General features: G+C 34.3%; 1 protein-coding gene across 1 annotated transcript in view; it reads right to left on the minus strand.

Moving 5' to 3' along the window:
• The window catches only part of LOC110465743 (cAMP-responsive element-binding protein-like 2), a 66,803-nt gene that overhangs the window by 17,869 nt on the left and 35,554 nt on the right, over positions 1-13,380 (minus strand). The gene's annotated exons all lie outside the window — the stretch shown is intronic.

The raw sequence follows: 13,380 nt of genomic DNA on the forward strand, positions 1-13,380 counted from the left end.
TTTTTGAAATTTTAGTCAATTTGACCCTTTTTGGCCCCGCCCCTCAGGCCCCTAGGGGCTTGGGACTAAACCGGCCACTTTTTTTTGTTGACCTTTGTCCTTGGAAGGTCCCTGCAAAATTTCATTGAAATTTGTTCCGGGGTTTTGGAGAACAAGATTTTTGAAATTTTAGTCAATTTGACCCTTTTCGGCTTCGCCCCTCAGGCCCCTGGGGGCTTGGGACTAAACCAGCCACTATTTTTGTTGACAGGTATCCATGGAAGGTCCCTGCAAAATTTCATTGAAATTGGTTCAGGGGTTTTGGAGAAGAAGATTTTTGAAATTTTAGTCAATTTGACCCTTTTTTGCCCCGCCCCTCAGGCCCCTGGGTTCTTGGGACTAAACCGGCCATTCTTTTTGATGACCGTTGTCCATGGAAGGTCCCTGCAAAATTTCATTGAAATTGGTTCAGGGGTTTCGGAGAAGAAGTCGAAAATGTAAATTGTTTACGGACGGACGACGGACGACGACGGACAAAAGGCGATCGCAATAGGTCACTTGAGACTTTGTCTCAGGTGACCTAAAAAACATGTTTCCTGAATTTCCTTTTTACACCCAGTTTATTATTTCACATATAGGTATTGAAATTTGACATAAAAATAACATTTGTACATGCACAATATAAAATGTCTCATAATTCCTCACTTTATGTATAAAAGGGCTCCAATATGAAACTTTTCAGACCTAATCTTAAACCATCATTCTAGTTATGAATCAAGTAGATAGGATTTTACGATTTTGTGTTTAAATGTAGCCATATTAACATTGTTCCGTGTAGACGTTTTCTCCAGGAATTCCGGAACTGTTTAATGAGGGGATAGACACGTAAGAGCTTTATGACGTGTGTAATCAGACTATATTTTTATGATATCATATGAGTGAAACAGCTTGAATTCATTCCAATTCATGAACAGTTTACTCAATCTATCCTTAAGCTAAAGTAGATCGGTGAACTAGATGCCCAGGCATTGTCTCAAGGACGTTTCAAACAGTTCTCTCTCCTTATAAATATTAGCAGACATACGTTTTTTTGATATCATTCTTACAACAACACAAAATAATACTTAACATTCCCCTTAAACAAAACTTGTTTGTTTCATTAGCTATCCCGGTGTTTCTTCTTTCGTAAATGTCATACGATAAAATGTTCAATTAAACGTCTTTTGAATTTGTAGTTCAGGTGTAGATTAAGGGATGAAGAAAGAACAGATCGATTTTCGTCAAGCCCCTGATCGATAGGTATTTTCTCGAGTATAAAAACGTATAGTCCAAGGCCTAAATTCTTACTTTTCAATTAGAAACTGTAAATGATTTCAAATGAACTCAATCTTAAATTACATTTTTCATGCAAGTGTCCTTCGCTCGTCTAATATACCGCTTTATCACAACCTAATTCGTAGGTCGTCTCAAAGCGGTTCAAAGTTATTATCCGTGGTTATAGGGCTTTTGCAACCAGCCAATATCATTATCAATTCCCTTAGGAAGCATACAGCCGGTGCTGCTATTTCGGCGCTCACAGTTAGCATTCAATAATTTTAGCACTGCCCAACCACGTACTCATTTACAGCTGAGTAGACTGGAACAAGCGGAGTAAAGTATCATGCTCAAAGATACAACACCGTGCCGTAACATGACTCTAAGCCGCAACCCTTCGGTCACGAGCCCCGCGTTCTACCACTAGACTAACGTGACTCCGTACAACGAAGGTATACGAAGTTTTTCAGACACGAATGTAACTTAAAAATAGACCGTTACTAGTTAACAGTGTTGCTGATTGAGCTATTTAGGTATGAAGCCATTTCCATATCATATTACATAACTTCGTATGGCAGTTACGGTCCATAAAAAACAAGAGGCCCAAGGGCCTTAGCGGTCACCTGAGTTATATCATAGGTACTGGTAGCTTTATTTTATTGTTTAGATGTGATGTGAAAATCAGCATGTAAACTTAGTGAAATACAATACTTGTCATGCCATCAATGGATAAGAATTTGAAAATATTGGTAAATGTTCCCTTTTGGGCCCCGCCCTAGCCCCTGGGGATGGGACAGGAATCCCAATTTTACAAAGTAAAACTCTCATTTACCCAAGATGATTCTGACAAAGTTTGAGCAATTTTCTGCTGAAAATGGATAAAATATATACCGAAAAGTGTTATTTCCCTATATAAACTATATTAAACGTTAACCCCTCCCCAAGGGAGAACGGATAGCTCGGGGTCCTGATATTTTCAATTTAAATAAAGCCCCTGATGATCTTTCTTTCCACGTAAAGAAAATCACTGTAGTACCTCTGAGTCTGGAGAAGAAGATTTTTGAAATATTGGATAATTTTCCCTTTGGGGCCCCGCCCTGGCCCCAGGGGTTGGGGTAGGAATCCCAATTTTGAAGCCTCATCTACCAAGGATGATTCTGACCAAGTTTGAAAAAAATCCATCCACTGGTTCTTGAGAAGTTGAAAATGTAAAAGTTTACGCACGACGCACGACGGACGACGGACGACGGCGGACGAAAAGCGATTGGAATAGGTCACTTGAGCAAAGCTCAGGTGACCTAAAAATACATATCACAAATACTTACATTTACGAGTTTGGGCATTGAAATTTTATAAAACATATATCATATTAAAACTTATTCAATCACAAGTATTTATGTTATTTTCATATCACTTTATTTCGTGTAACTCTATTGTTACTGTTGTATATCATTGTTTTATGTTATTGTATTGCTATTGTCATATAATATTGTTATATGTTATTGCATTGCTATTGTCGAATAAAATTGGTATATGATGTTGCCATGTTATTGTTAATGTTATTCCAAGTTCCTTCACGATAAGTTTCGTTTGTATCAGACCTGATTTGCTCACAAAACTTCTTAATATCCTACCAACTTAATAAGTCCATAGGAGAAATTCAAAGACTTCAAAATTCGAAATAACATATCAAAATTTTCAAAATAAAAAAGGTTAAATAAATATGTTCGTGTAATTAGAGGAAAGTCTTCCAATGTTTAAATTAAAGGAAGACGTTTTAGAATAAAAAACACGGAGTTCAAAACAGTTTTTATGGATAACCTTAACAATAGATTCGAAAATAACAACACATAATAGCATTTTTTATGTGAAGTTCATTTTATTTTTTATTTTACGCTGAACAATATAATCGAAATTACCCGCACGGATCAATGAAATATCAAAACAGTAAACCCCAAACCTGTGTCCAATGCATACGTCGCCTGTCCAGGAAGTAGGAAACCGACCTTACAGGGAAGGAAAATTATAATGTACCTAAGCATTGAAGGTTTTCACGCAGGACGTCACCTAGGTGATTATCGGTGTCGTGGTACAGCGGTGTACAATACACTCATCCGTCAAGAGCTATCTGTCTGGCGATCATACTACTGACTATACGAGTATGCATCACATTTAGCCTAGCTGATCACCCTAGTACATGTTATTTGAGTAGGAGTAGTAGACTGCTTATTAAATTATAAAATGAAAACTTCAATCGCTTTTCTATAATAATCTCATTTCTAATTATAGTTTTGTTTACACATATTAACATGTTTTTAACCTTACGGGAATACAGAATTATTAGGCACTGAATTCCAATGAATTTAACCTGGGCTTGAACATTATTATATGTGGGATCAGAATCCGATTGTGCTTCAGTTGTAATATGAACAAGTGGGCCCGAAATCCGATTGTGCTTCAGTTGTAATATGAACAAGTGAGCCCAGAATCCGATTGTGTTTCAGTTGTATTATGAACAAGTGGGCCCAGAATCCGATTGTGTTTTTAGTTGTAATATGAACAAGTGGGCCCGGAATCCGATTGTGTTTCAGTTGTATTAGGAACAAGTGGGCCCGGAATCCGATTGTGTTTCATTTGTATTATGAACAAGTGGGCCCAGAATCCGATTGTGTTTCAGTTGTATTATGAACAAGTGGGCCCGGAATCCGACTGTGTTTCAGTTGTATTATGAACAAGTGGACCCGGAATCCGATTGTGTTTCAGTTGTATTATGAACAAGTGGACCCGGAATCCGATTGTGTTTCAGTTGTATTATGAACGAGTGGGCCCGGAATCCGATTGTGTTTCAGTTGTAGTATGAACAAGTGGGCCCAGAATCCGATTGTGTTTCAGTTGTATTATGAACAAGGGGACCCAGAATCCGATTGCGTTTCAGTTGTATTATGAACAAGTGGGCCCAGAATCCGATTGTGTTTCAGTTGTATCATGAACAAGTGGGCCCAGAATTCGATTGTGTTTCAGTTGTATGATATACAAGTGGGCCCGGAATCCGATTGTGATTCAGTTGTATCATAAAGTTAATGAGCTTAAAGATTTAATCACTTTGTCAAGCTATCCATTCACACATATAGACCTGCAATTTTCTTTATCCGAATCAGTTTCTACATCCGCACTTTGGAAGACAAATATCACACAGTCGTGAACCACTACATGAATAATTATGAAATATTTCCAATTCATGCTTCATAATTCTTACATACATTCTAAACAATATACATCAGGTTTTGCAATTAACCCGTGAAGTTATCCGGGTGATGCTCAATTCTACGGGAAAACATTTCGTTTGTCAAGACACATATTTCCGATTTCCGACATATTTATGATAATTTCAAAATAAGTCCGAAAAATATTTTTTCAGTATTATTTAAAACGATAAAACAGATAGCTATGAATTTTCACCTGTGTTTGGTTTTCCTCACCCTTGAGACGTTTGCCAAATACGGAAATCGTATAAAAAACATTATAAAAAATCAACATCATGATACCTTACGACTTTATATCAAGCTTAATTGTTACTGTAACTTTATGATTCTCTTCTTTTCCTCCATGAAACTTTTCGGACATTTTAACCGTAACGAAAACATGGATCTTTTACTCGTTATACTTTCTGTATTATGTTTAGCTAGCTCTCGTGACCATTTAAATGTCTGTAAGACACTCGGTAAAATGACGTGTCTTATGTAAATTGAGAAAACAAAATAGGCTAAAAAGTATTTCAGTTTGTAAATAATTCATCCCATTGACTCCGTTTTGAGTATTATATCATAACAGCAGAAAATGTATCCTTCCAGACCCTTTTTGGTCTTAATGAGACAATCATAATGTATTTTGCTGTGATTCAATGGCGCGGACGTCGCTAAAGCGAACTAATATGTGACATCATAGTTTATCGCGTCATAATATCTGCTTCAAATGAGATGAAAGCGTTTAAGATGTGTTGTTAAGATTTATATATATATATATATACATTTGCCCCCGCGCCATCCCATTACAACAGTGTTAGATGGCAAGTGTAATTATATAGGCTATAATTACAACTGCTCGACTATAATTACAACTGCCTGTTTCAGGTGTAGGAATATGTAAACAAACAAAATGGCCGCCTGAAATGTATTTTAAGGCAGGGCAAATGGTTTTTGTAGGAATATGTCTTAAAAAAGAAAAATATGTAAATATAAAAAATATCTGGTTGTCTGGATGTAATTATTGTTGATATAATTACAAGTGGCCTCTGGCAAATCTACCATAAAACCCTAGCGGGTTTTATGGGATTTGCCAGAGGCCACTTGTAATTATATCAACAATAATTACATCCAGACAACCAGTTATTGTTTAAATGTGTGTTATCATAAGAGATACGCTATCAATAATTCCTTTTGAATGTTCAAAATTGAATGGTATGACTTTTAAGTACAAGTTGGTTTACATTTACTAATCCTTGGACTTGCCGTACACAATTATACCGAGCTATTCAGGCACGTGCAAATAACATAAAACCCAGGAAAAAACGAATTACTTATTGAATAGTATTGTTACTACAGCATTGAGAAGATCTATGCATGTATGTGACGGGAAGTGTAAATACGTTTTAATAACATTTATTAATGGCCGCCTCTCAACAATATGAGAGAGTTCAAGATTTTGAAATTAACCGTACAACAAATTAACATAGAAGGGAAAACGTTACAAATATCAACAGAATCGTTCTTCCTCTCGAGCTGTTACGTAACAACTGAGCTGTGATGTAACAGCTGAGGTGTGACGTTACAACTGAGGTGTGACGTAACAACTGAGGTGTGACGTAACAACTTAGCTGTGATGCGATGATAGACTGTATCATGAAGATACTTGATCAGAACAACCCAATGACGCAGGAGACATCATTAGAGAAGCAAATATGTGTGTGTAAACACGAAAACATCTTGATACAGAAGTGAAAGGTTAACATATGCATGTACATAGTTTTAACAAGACACAAGTGTATACTGTATCTTGTTTCCTACATTTCACACAGAATTCGTACAAATTCAGAGTAGTACTTACAGGCAGCGGAAATGGGAACAAACTTGAAGCTAAGTATTAACCCATCTACTTAGAACATACATTATATTGTTTAGATAGATAGCACGCGAAGTTGTCGATATACGTAAAACGTGACCTTGAAGCTGGCGTTTCAGAAATAATTGACCAAGTACAGTACTTGTAGCCTAGGATGTGAGAGGAGTGGGTGATGCTTGTCATAAAAAGTTCAATAACTTGAGGGTCCCCAAATTGGAACACCTTATTAATATATCCTATTTAGTGTCTAAATAATGCAACAATAAGCTTTTATGTCATGTATTTCTTTGGAATTACCAGCGCATGTGTCTATGAATTCACTTGGAAAGTTTGGCTTTTCGGGTGCCCAAGATGGAACACCTCATCACATGGTCAGTTTATGAAAAGAACTGACAGCATTTTAAATATTTGTCTTCATTTGAAGAAAGTGTTGACTCTCTCTGAAAAATTTAAGTAATATATTCATTAAAATATTAATTTGAACAATATTTTTCCTTGTTAAGAAATGTAATTGGATATTTATGTTGTTGCAACGTACGATTTCCAAGGGTTTTTAAAATTTCATTTTTTGAATTTTTCACTTCAGTTCACCCGCACGGTACCATTTATTTGTATTGAAAAAAGGCTGCGTCATATATGAAAAGTATTCTATTTTGTGTACCCTCAGGTTAAAACTTTGGTTTACATAATAAATCCAGTCATTTATTATGAAAATTTACGATATTTCAAGACAATACAACCATTATCGACAAAGTTTTGAAGCTAATATGTTTAATATGTATTATGAGCAATAAATACTACGAAAGTATCTTATTATGTACCTACTTCATCGAATGAGTGAATTGAATACATGTCTATAACATTCAAATATAACATAGTAACTTAATCGTAACCATTAAGCTGCATGGTATTAAGTTACCTACACATCTAAGTTATCATTGTAACCAATATAGGTTATGTTACCGTGCCGTTCATCTAGATTCTAACATAGTTAAAAATATGATCAGAAAACGATACTTTAGACTTTGATAATTCTCAACTATAAATTATCATATAACTTGTCAATTCAAAAATATGTTGTCATGACAATAATTACATGTTGTTATGTACAACACATCATATCTCTTTTAATTACCTCCTTTTTAAGTACATTCAGAAGTAGAACATCCAATAAAAATCATCGGGAGTCGAGAGTTCTTCAACAAATTAAATACTGTATTATTTTATTAAATCAACAAATGATTACAGTGCACTTTTGACAAGATAAAATTGAAAACACCTAGCAAAGGTGCGACAAAGCACCAGGACAAAACTCATACTCAAAATGGATACGACAACATAACAACAGTAACCAAGGAGACGCAACATCTAAGGAAGAACATTACGAACCTACACCAAAAAGAATTAATGCTCCACACTATCAGTTTAAACACTGATACTTGTTCATTGGGTAAATTTGATCGGTTACAGCAGATATATTCGTTAATGACATAAAGACGAACATTGTTATTTGATTTTGTGATCTAATGAACCTCGACAAAGAATTAACCAGTATTCCTCTAAAAAAATATATTAATAAACTAAGAGGTATTTTTTGCACCTGTCCTTCTGTTCCAACAGTAGTTTAGAAAATTTGAATCTTCAACTTTTTAGCCCCTAGCATCACTGATGAGCCATAGAAGGACGGACCAGCTGTATGATGCAGTATTAAGTTTTGGCCCACTTTACCTATTACAATTTATTCCGACTGACTTATGGTTGATTGATTTTGTAAGTGTGACGTCATGTATGTCAACACGAGTAACGTGCACAAATATGAAGCACAAGTATTGATAGTTCAGCGATTGGCTGAGATAACATGACGACATGCTACTTTCATACGCTTTGCTCACGTTTACACTATATGTACAAAGAATCGACCTTCCATATAAGAAACGAGCGCATTCAAATTATTCGACGAAATGATTTATATTTTATTTGATTGGTTCTAAAGTTGTGATATAATACACAGGTCATCGTGAATGACGTGCACAAATAGGAAGCACAAGTAAGTATCGATATTGCAGTGATTGGTCGAGATTACATGACGTCATGATAGTTTTACACTTGTTGATCAAGTTGACGTTATACGTGCAAGGTATAGGCAAACAAAATAGCCCGGGGAAAGGACGAGATGTCACATATAAGTGTCATCACTTGCTGTGTGCCGCTCGAGGGCATCCTGTACATCACGGCACAATTGTAGAATCGCAGCTGGTTAGCTTAACATTAACATAAATATTTTATCTTAAATAAATAAAATAATGAATAACAAAAATATTTTATCTTAAATAAATAACACAATAAATAACAAAAATATTTTATCTTAAATAAATAACATAATAAATACCATAAATATTTTATCATAAATTTTATCTTAAATAAATAACATAATAAATAACATAAATATTTTATCTTAAATAAATAACATAATAAATAACATAATAAATAACATAATAAATAACATAAATATTTTATCTTGAATATCTTCAAAATATACGGCAAATTCATTATTACACTTGCATGTTCAGAGATATATAATCTCTATAGTCAATATATGACAAGCGCAAAACAAATTGCTTACTTTCATGTAATTCCTCTAATATCGGAATTTGAACATCTGTATTAATAAGTCGTTAAGTCCCTGAGGTTTTGTTACCAAATCATTCTGGGACAGTGATTTTGCTTATAAAGTTAATATCGATGCGGTTTTAATCATGACACAAAACAGATGTCAGCAATTCTGTCAGTGATTCTGAGCAAAGTTATAACAAAAAAGGTAAATACCCAAGCAAGAAGAGGGAAAAAAAAGAACTTGAACAACAAGTGTTCTAACAAGTAACAGATAAACATTACCCGGCTATTGTATTTTCATTATTTTCCCGTTCTTCGTTGTAGAACAATTTCTGATAAAAAGAGAGTAACATATAACACCAGACACAATAATATATATAGATACATTAAAATAATATTAATTGAAAGGTATATCTCTTAATATTTATAAATTTGTTGAGTGCGTTTTAATGGTGTGTTTTTTTTAATATTGCATCATTTATGTACATTCCCTATTATATTTATATACATAAAAAAATCATTGATAAATGATTGTCTGTTAATGTGTTCATAAAATTCAAGTTATGTCAGTATAAATAAATTTTCGAAAGACACGTGGTTTTACTGAGTGTCCTTAAAATTAAGGAAGGAAAAAATTACTAAGTCCAGGAAATACTCCCCATCCACCCTATATGTTTCATGCCCTCTCAGGTCTTTCAATACGCACTGTTGAAGTCTGAAATGTTCTATATAATTTCCGTTAAATATTTTGAAAAAAAATTTGATAATGTTCCTTATCTACCTACTGTAACTTGTTTTGGAGCCGAAAGTAGAAACTCAACAATTCTTTAATGCTTATATGCATCAGGAAAGCTTACTCATACATGGCTATAATGTCAAACCGTTGACAAATAGTCGCCATAACGTTAATGCTAACGCTCAATTTTACATCACGTTACATCACTGTTTTGTGCGGTAAAAGTGCATGTGCATATAATCCAAATAAAAAGCATAAATTTTCAAATTTCATGGGTATTCATGAGCGCGAAAACCCCGGTGGTATGTGTTAAATGATTGAAGAAGAACTCAAAGGCCACTTTTTTACAACACAGAGATCGACATGCTTAATTAAATGCAGATCAATCAGACATGATTGATCATCTAGTTTAGCAACAGTAAGGTCTGACGTTTTATTGAAAGCAATTGCTTACCAAATGTGCCTAGCCTCGACATCTGACGTTTTATTGAAAGCAATTGCTTACCAAATGTGCCTAGCCTCGACATCTTCATTTTCATATCTTGCAACAAATGTCTATTTGATACAGCCATCATACATCTAGTTTCTTAATGACCAACTTGAACCTTTTTGTTAACTTTGACTTTTCGTTTTGATTGTATGCAGTTTTAATTACATGCTGTGTGACTGGATATTCATCTTAGCACCAACTAATTAAGAGTTCCCTCCTCTCAATATCATTTCGGATCCGGTGTAAGTACAAAGTTTGGTGATAAGCAGAGTGTAGATATATGAAAACCATACCTAACCTACCTTACCAAGATGTTAAAAGGGTTATTTGACAAATCACCAGAGGATGGTTACGATTTAACTAACTTAAGTATCTAAAAAATGATCCTTTCATATATTATATTCTGGCTTAATAAGCTGATATATAATTCTTTAAACCAGACTCTTCTTTTTATGTTCCTTGCAATCATCTCAAATTGCCTCAGTACAAAACCCACAGACTATATCATTTGACCTCAAGGACATAGTATTTGTCAAAAAGAGTGTGTTTTGTTTAAGAAAACTATAGATTTGTCAGATTTCTCGTTTGAATTGTCTCAAGAACACTATTATCTACTTGTAAACTTTAAAAGTAACTGAGAAAGGAATTTGCCATACGTAATCAACATTAGAAAAGTATTGCTCCTGATATCGCAGAGATTTTTGCAACTCAAGAATTCATTACAAATCTGAGCCCGTATTCATGAAACCATTCTCATGCTCAGGCATGGATTTTGTGCTCAAGCCATATCTATTGTTTAGTCAATTATTTGGAAAAAAATTAAGAGACTAAAACCCGGATACTGCTTTCATTATTAATATATCTCACTTTTGGATCGTTTGACATTATCTAAGTGAGATACAAGAAAGTTGGTTTGAGCACAGAATCAATGCTGACAGGTGTCATGAATACGCGTCCTGAACTTTCCTACCAGTGATTTTGGATTTTGCAAATGTAAATACCACACCACATGGAAAAACTCGCATGTAAAACATTAACACAAAGTGGGTGTTGGTTCATGAAATTTTTCTACATCACGATCCGATGTGATAATTTGATGCAAAAGTATATATGCCAAAATGATGGAATCAAATCAAATGTTCGAAACGTTTTTTCAAGATATCTAAAATTGTATGTTGAATCTACAGAGAGGAATAAAGGAGAAAGCAATACTTCCGGGGGAGATATAAAGGGTTTCCAATTAAAAACAGGATAACTGTAAGCGGTGTGTAAATAAAAATATAATATCGCAATTTAATGACAAAATATATGAGAAGATAGCTGAAACCCCCCCCCAAATTAAACCGTTTTTCTCCCATAATAGCAACCGAAATAATATGGTTAAGTAGCCATCATTTCTCAAGGACAACTCAACTCCAAGCAAGTACGCACACATATATTAGTTTTACAGTAGGAAAATAAACTAGAGGTGAAGAATGTAGTGGACTTATTATATTATAAATTATAGAAAGGGTGTGGGTCTAAACTCGAGCAAATATCGTAATTCATATATTTCGTAATCTATGCATTTAACATGAATTTCACCAAACGACCCGATCCTATGCATTATAGAAAGAGAGAGAACGCCCTGGTGTAAATACAAAAGAAGCTGACACATCAAAGTTATTCATGACGCCTACGCTATCTCATTTTGGAGAAAATACAAATTTTGAAATAAAAGTTATCATTTACCACGCCCACATACACAATCGTATCAGTAGACGACATAAAGTGCACAACGCCTACCCATACCTGACCTGTTCCGAACTAAAACAATTTAAATAACAAAATGGTTTTATTATGAATGGGCACTTGATGCATCCCTGGAATTGGAATATCCCGTACGTGGTATCAATGGTGTTGTTGAAATAACATGATGGTGTTTATTATCATATGTTGCATTACGTTAAAATAAAAACATAATGAAGTCAACAAGTTAATCATATACATTCAGGCGTATAGATAAGTAGGCTTCGTCTGGTGTCTATGACATCAAAGAGATAATTACAAATAAAATATACAAAAACAAAGCAAAACGACTTAAACATCATTGACAGGAAATGTACTTACGTCATCACATTTGTATATCGTTACTACAAACACTTTACTACGTCCAGTGCTTCATTCATAAAACTCTCAGTGACGTCAACCTACGCAAATGACCTACTTAGAACTCGTGTGTTTACTGAAGCGAGTTGTTTACTATGCGAGTTAGGTCTATTCGGGACTCACTGTTACGGTAGATCTTTACCGAGATTATCCGAATAACATCACACCAGATCAATCTAGTTCACAGCGGTTTTGTTTACTGTTGAAAGGACATCAGACCATTATTTGTAAGAATCACATGTTTTTGAAATAGCCATGTTTATAGTTATCTGTGTGTTTAGGAGTAAATGTCAAGGCCTGAAAATTACAAAACAACTGCAGGACAGCGTGATACATTACATGCCAAACGATCTACGGCAATTTCGCAATACATTCTTAGTCAGAAAATACCTGACCGATTTCCTTGATTCACACTATGTGCTTAAAATTCATTTCTTTTCGTGTTCTTTTAACTGACACCCTTTTCTTCTTTTAAAACTGTTTTATAAATCCCCAATATGATAGTTTGGAAATAGACATAGGATTGAATACTGTAATTGATTCAGTCCTACATCTATTTGTTTAAATATACAAAGGATATTTTGATATATTTGATACATGTTTGTTGTTTTATTTACATTACTGTAAGAAATGCAAAATATACATTAACCTTCTCGGCTAAGAGTACATAAATTTACTTTAAAAATACTGAATTGAAGGACAGATCTGTTTTAACAGTATATATGGTAACTTTCTTTAATACCATCAGAAATTCACTAATTCATTTTAAAATTGTTCGAGAGACAAATTTATTATAATATTGTTAAAGTTAAACTCCTGTTTTCTTCATAATATCATTTTGGATATATTAACTTAGAAATAGAACCAGAACCTTTTGCTAACATACATTTTGTGTTATTACAAACATTTTAAGACTAGCCCATGCAGCAATATTAGCATGCTAAAGGTATTGCAGATGTGCCATTGAATTAACACTTAAATA

The sequence above is a fragment of the Mizuhopecten yessoensis genome, unplaced genomic scaffold (assembly GCF_002113885.1).
Source record: "Mizuhopecten yessoensis strain PY_sf001 unplaced genomic scaffold, ASM211388v2 scaffold11101, whole genome shotgun sequence".
NCBI classification, from domain to species: domain Eukaryota; kingdom Metazoa; phylum Mollusca; class Bivalvia; order Pectinida; family Pectinidae; genus Mizuhopecten; species Mizuhopecten yessoensis.